A 7,028-nucleotide genomic window follows, 5' to 3' on the forward strand; every position below is an offset into this window, starting at 1 on the left:
GATGAAACATCTGTTTCAACTATTTTGCAACTATCATCTAATGGTAATGTTAATGGCTTAAGTTTAGTAATTTCTTCTTTTATATTTTGAACTAATTTAATATCTTCACTATTAAAATACTTTTGTCCTGTTTTGCTAGTTTTACTATGTAATACTGCTATTTTTCTTCCTAAATCAGGGATAAAATTTATTGCATAATTTAACAATCCTAAAAATGTTTGTAACTGTTTTTTGTCTTCTAACTTATCTGAAAATTCTAAGACCTTTTCAGCTATATGATCTTGTAATTGTATTGTACCTGACTTGATATACATTCCTAAAAATTCTATATCTTGCTTTTCTAATGCTATTTTATTTTTGCTAATCACAATTCCATTTTTGATAAATTCTTGTAAAACTATCTCTAAGTGTTTCCTATGTTCATTTCTATTTTTACTATGTACTAAAATATCATCTACATAAACACTACCAAATTTATCATATTTCTTGAAAATTTGGTCCATCTTTCTTTGAAAGATTGATGGAGCATTTTTAAGTCCAAATGGCATAACAAGCCACTCAAAATGTCCTTCTAGACAAGTAAAAGATGTCCACTCAATTAATTCTTCTACTAATTGTATTTGCCAAAATCCTAATTTATAATCAAATTTGCTAAAATATTTACTCTCTTGAATTTTATTTATAAGCTCATCCTTATTTGGTAACTTATAACTATCTTCATATGTATTATCATTTAATCTCTTGTAATTATAAAGTATTCTAGCCTTACCTATATTTAGTTCTGAATGTTTTCTCACAATAAATACTGCTGATCTATGTCTAGAGGGTCTAATTACTTTTAAGTTTAACAACTCTTTTATTTGTTGCTCAAACTCTTGTTTATCTATTAAACTACAAGGCATGTCAACTGTCTTAATGGTTAAATCTAGATTAATTATATCTAATTTTGCTAGTATTTTATTTTTACTCCAATGTAACTGTGGGTCTTCTCCTATAATTCTTGTTTGTTCTGCTAAATAAAAAACCTAGCAAACTTTTCAAAAAGTTTAATCCTAAAATAAATGGATATAAACCTACTGGTGAAATAAATGTTAGTGGCAAATTAAATTGTTGTTTTTCTACTTTAATACACTCATTATTAATACAATGTGTTAAATAAACTGGTCTATCTTCAAACTGTGTTATTCTAACTGGTTTTACAAATTTTTGTCTATATTTTTCTGGTATTAACTTTTCTTTTATGACACTCTTTGTACTCCATGTATCTATCATAGTTGTTGTTTGTATCTTATGTTCTTTTGCTAATTCCATTTCACAATTTATGGTAATTAAAGAACTATTTGTTTGGCTTTTCTGTACTATAAACAACATTTCCTAATATTTCAGTGTTTTTTTGTGATTCTACTAAATTAATTTCTAATAACTTATTTTTATAACACTTTGGGTGAAGGACAATTTGGATTTGCTCACCCATGGAGGCACTATCGCAGTCGGGCAGGACGAGGAGAGAAGGAGAGAGCGTGGTGGTCTGGTAGTGTCATTTTGCTGGATTGAGGACTATTAACTAGTAATGAAGGCAGAAGAGCACAGAGCACACACAAGGGAGGGAAGTCTTAGCAGTCCCATGTTTACTGGGGAGTCTCGCTAAGACCACTTAGCGAAGGGGTTTGTCCATGCGTGTAATATCCCAAAAATTTTAAGTGGTGATTAATAGTGGATTATTTGTGTCCATTGTTAGTAAAATTAATTTGCCTTATTTGAGGTTTGGATCAATTGGCCTTTGGCCCATTAAAAGATCATATACTATTGAGACCAAGCCTTGGCTAGAAAAGAAAAGAATAAAAAAAAAATTAATAAATATAAAAGTGGGTGCTTACATTAACAAATAAGGAGAAAAGGGGAAGGGGCTGTTCTAGAAACCCCATTTCCTTGCCGCTCTCTTCTCCAGCCTAGGGAGATGGAAGAGGCTCCTGTCTTGTAGCTCTTAGGCCTGGTTTGGTACTGAGGTGATTCTGAAAAAAGCTGGTATCAAAAAAAGCTGGGAGCTGTTTTTGTGTTTGGTAAACATTCAGCTTCAGTTTTTTTTCACAGTTTTTGGTGAAAAAAAGCCAAAAACAAGAAGCTGCAAAACCCAGCTTTGAAAAATCGACTTTTTTTCACATCTATTTTACATAAAAGTTTACCAAACACTATAATATTGCTTTTTTTTTTTCAAAAGCACTTTTATAAAAAAGTTTACCAAACACTCTGCTGCTTTATTTCACAGCTGCTTATTCTCACAGCACAGCAGAAGCAGCTTTTTTTCAAAGCACAACAATACCAAACCAGACCTTAATTTGCCAAAAACAAATTTAAGGAAGAGGAAGTTAGTTTTCTTTTCCTTTGCTTGTGAAGATTAGAACGAGTGAGGTTTCTTCCTTTGTCTCCATTAGATGTATCTATTTCTTACATTTGAAATCTAATTGTTATTTGGTTAGATAATCTTTGAATTAGATTGGCTGGGAGTAGGAAAAATGAAAGTATCATATTTCATGTTATAGTTTTAAAGATGAGCACCAAGTGCTTGATTAAAGTCCCCAATTAACTTTGACTCAGGGTCTACTTGTCTGGTATTTATTTGTACTAGCAGTGTTTGATGATTTTTCTTACTTATAGATAAGGAAGAGAAGGACAAGGTGACTACAGAACAAGTCGACGAACACCGTGGGAGTTTAGCATCAACAAATTGTGTTGAGGTAGGGGAGTTTTAATCATAAAAACATTAAGATTTTTCATTTTTACTTGATAAAGGATTGTTGGCATTGTCGCTTTATTTCAACCTTACTTCAAATGTTTCTACGTTTTGACTATGTGAAAGGAGTGAAGAAAACGTTTCTCTATGGTTGGATTTTGATTTTCTTTCTAAAACTTTGGTGTGTTCAAAGTAGTTGCAAAGGTTATTCAAGGTTTCATTTTTGACGTGCATGCCTTTTATTTGACTCATTATGAGATTTTGAAGCATGTTGAGATGAATGTTTAATTGTGAAAGTAGATGGAAAGTAGTATAATACATGTGCAATTGAGAATGTTGAGAAATGTATGAATGAGCACAATGACCCGTGAAATTGTTAGATTATGGGCACAATGGCTCAATATTCCTCGGAGAAAGCTCCATGTGTGGGCTGCGAGAATGAGTTGTCAATGTGATAAATATGTGTGATATGTATATTGACCAAGTATATTACGATTCTTTCCAATCTGCTAGTCACTTGTTTTGGATAAAAAGAAAATATTTGTGATTAGTTGTGCTATTTTTCTTTAAAAGATAATGGCTCCGTTGTTCTTATAACAAAAGAAAATGCTTTTGAACTGTGTATTGTGTACCGTGTTGTTATCAAAGCTACTAGTGCTCTGAAGCTTTGGTTTTCCTACAATATGTTTATTTCCAACCATTTCTAGACAATATTTCCGTTGTTGGATTACACAGACTGTGAATGATTTCGAATTACTCTTTATCATATTTCGGCATGAACCAAGAATTTAAATGACTACAGACTTACCGAAAAACCCCTACTGGGCATTTTATGATTACCTGTGTTTCTAAAAATGTATTTTCAGGTGGTGTAAGGTTGACTAGTTGAGTTTTGAGTTGCAGCTTTATTGTGGACTAGTAGAAAGGAGTCCAGACATATATATCTTTTGGGTCATCTGCCAAAGTATTTTGTATAGCTAGTCTTAGAATGTAAATGATCCTTTTGTTGCTTTGTAGATTAAGAAGACGTAGGCTAGGCCACAATGGGTTAGTGTCTCTACTTACCTGGGCAATGAAAACCATGTAATATATGATCACTTGTTTTTGGCTTGTATAATTTATGCTCATGTACATTTTTCATCAGATGACCTGAACATGATTTTCTTGTAAGAAGCCTTGAACAACTCATTATAATCTGTAAGGCTTAATGAGTTACCTTTGGAGAACCATTATGAAATTGGTTATATTTGTGGGTGTACTGTATATCTACTACTTAGGTTGCATTTTGCAAATTTCAAATTTTGAACTTGTGGAACATAATCAGCTTTATTTCCAAAGTGACATGGTGTTGCTGAAATTGTTCTTTTCAAAAGAAAAAGAAAAAAAAAAAAAAAAAGCAGCGCGCTTGTTTTAGATTTCAATTTTCCTATGCTTCCCAAACTTGAAAATTCATAAAATTTTAACACAAGTTAGATATGTCTACTTGGGATTTAGAAATTTTCTTACATTTTGGTTTGACGAGCTATTTTCGGTAAATTTTATGGTACATGTCGTTTCTGCAGTTTGTATTATTGCAAGAAGTCCTTAACATCTATTTCTTAAAGTTACCTTTGTAGTTTGGTTTAATATATTTGTTGAGTTTAAAATTTTCATTGACATAATCTTTGGCTAATAATTGTTTTACATTTTTAAACAACCACTTGGTTCTATTTAATTCTCTTAATCTCACACCTCGAGTATTGGGGTGTGACAATGCGAGTCCCTTTAGTCTCGTTAATCGTAATCCTAACATGGAACAAATACAAGACTAGACTAAGAATTAATTCAGTCTAGTCCAGTGACTGTTAGTAAGGCCAAACAAACACACCCTTAGTTCCTTAGCGCAGTAGTTGGAGCGTGTTGATAACATATTGTAGGCCTATTTTACTAAGGGATTATAGAGAGTGGGAGAGGGGCGGCAAGCAAAGAGAAAAGCGAGAGTTTGGTGATTCTGTGGTGACGATTTTTCATCTCATTGTGTCTTTATTTATAGTAGTAAAGATGAGAGAATCCTTACCTATCAAGTAATACATTACAACGAGGAACTATCTAAAAGATACTATAGAATCCTATAAGGATTTATACAATCACACTTGTAAATAATTTAGGATTGCAACACGAAGTACATTATTTTAGAAACATACAAATATTTTTCTTTCTTTCGAATAAGCATTTTAACAAGTCATTTGATAGTGGTTATGGAAGGGCTAAAATCTCTTGAGAAATTCAAATCTCAATTACAAAAATAATCAATTTTTTAGTATGTGGTCGATAATCCAATTTCTCAAATATGATATAGGGTGTTTGATTAGCAAAATTTAGAAAATTGCTGATCTTCAACTTAATTGCCTGTGTTATTTAATTAAACTCACCATTAAAAAACAAATCTTTACAAAACTACTCTCAACCGAGCCCTCAAATTATACCCAACCCATTTTTTTCATCTTGAATTCAATCAGGCCATCATGTGTAATTGCCCCTTTTGATGCATCATGCATTTATCCTATGCCAAGGTTGCGAATTCGAATCTTTTCTCCTTCATTATTTTCTTGTGTGAAGGGGCAAAAAAATAAAAAGCCAAACTCTATCGTGCAACTGGGCTTGTGAGATGTTCTCATTCCACTGGCAGGTCCTGATCCCACCAAAAGAAGGAATCCTTGGTAAGAACTTAGGCATCATCCTGGGCAAGATGCCCTTATACCACATAATTGTTGTTAGACCATCTTTTAATTCTTGAGTTAAAATTTAAAATTTTTTACTCAGAAAGTTTAGTGCCTGTTTGGTATCCTATTTGAAATTTTTTTATCATTTCTCAAAACATTTCTTAAGAATATTTCTTAAAAACAATTTTTTTAAGACTTAAAAATTTGATTGGTTTGCAATTTAAAATTTTTAAATCTTACAACTTAAACTAGACAAGGAGATCTAAAAAGAGGGGGTCGCAGAAGAGGGAGAAAGAGGAGAGAGGAGGAAAGAAAGTAAGAAATGATTGAAGGAAAGAGAAAGAAGTGAGAGGATCGGATAGAAAGGAAGAGGAGAGAGAAAAAACCGAGAGAATGCAGAGAGCGGATTGGATGAGAGACAAGAAAAGTAAAAAAAAAAAAAAAAGGGAAGAGAAAGAAGAAAAGAGAGAGAGAGAGAGAGAGAGAGAGAGAGAGAGAGAGAAGAGAAGGAAGAGAAAAGAAAGGAGTGAGTTTAAGTTTTAAAACTCTAAAAACTCAAATTTTATATTTTTACAGATTAGCCTATATTTTTGAGTTAATCTTGAATTCAGTTTTTAAAAATAGTCATACCAAACAAGTTTTTAATACCTAAAACTTGAAAATTGTTTTTGAGTTTAAAAAGTTGGATTCAAGTAAAGTACCAAACATGCTCCTAAGTTTTAACTCAGAAACTGATTGTTTGCTCTAATCCTTCTGGGTAAATTTTTAGTCCGAGATTACTAAAGAAAGAATTTAGGATAATTTTTTTCTTGAAATAACTTTCTTAAAAATAAAAATTTATGTAGACTATTCTAATTAATTTAACCTAAAAATATTTAGATTCTGATAATTACTGGAAAATCACTAAACCGACACCATGAAACTCGTTGAACACTATTGAAAAATCACTCGTTAGATATAAGATCTTAGCCTTTAGATTCAATGAAGTTTTAAATATAAAACTAAAAAAAATATTCACATACATGGTGGCCCAACTTACTAACCCATGAGGAAATTTTGGCCTAAATCAAGAGCTCATTTAGATATGCTTTTAAAATGATTGAAAACGCTTTTAGATAAAATGTTTTTGAGTTTCAAAAGCTCTTTAAGTGCTTTTTACGAGAAGCACCAGTTATGTGCTTCTTCCAGGAAACACTTTAAATGCTTTTTCAGGATTTATTAACATTTTACTAAGGATTGTTTCGAAAAATATTTTCATCAAAAGCACTTTCAGTCATTTTAAAAGTACATCCAAACGAGTTCTAAATTTGCCTCGGAAATGAGTTTTGGGTTAAAACTCATATTTGGCCCAAGAGTTGGAACAAGTTAAGGTAGATTTATAACCTAAAATTTGAGTTTTACTCATAAGGTTGAAGTAGGTGTTAGTATATAGTTCATTTTTCTTTAAAATTGTTTAAATATTACTGAATTACTGAGGTTTATATTGTACCAACAGAAACCTTGTAATATGTCCGTCGGCCTTAGATACTTTTTGTACCCAGCTTGTATTTTTGCAGGGCTTCTAGTGAGTGTATGTGTGGTTCACATCTCCCACA

At 31.9% G+C, this 7,028-nt stretch overlaps 1 long non-coding RNA gene across 1 annotated transcript; it reads left to right on the forward strand.

The window, feature by feature from the left end:
- The first annotated feature begins 2,329 nt into the window (after positions 1 to 2,329).
- Positions 2,330 to 4,050, forward strand: LOC137725806 (uncharacterized). The gene is made up of 3 exons (XR_011067545.1): positions 2,330 to 2,404; positions 2,656 to 2,735; positions 3,598 to 4,050. It is a non-coding gene; the product is annotated as an uncharacterized lncRNA (long non-coding RNA).
- Positions 4,051 to 7,028: the final 2,978 nt, after the last annotated feature.

The sequence above is a fragment of the Pyrus communis genome, chromosome 1, assembly GCF_963583255.1.
Source record: "Pyrus communis chromosome 1, drPyrComm1.1, whole genome shotgun sequence".
Taxonomy (NCBI): domain Eukaryota; kingdom Viridiplantae; phylum Streptophyta; class Magnoliopsida; order Rosales; family Rosaceae; genus Pyrus; species Pyrus communis.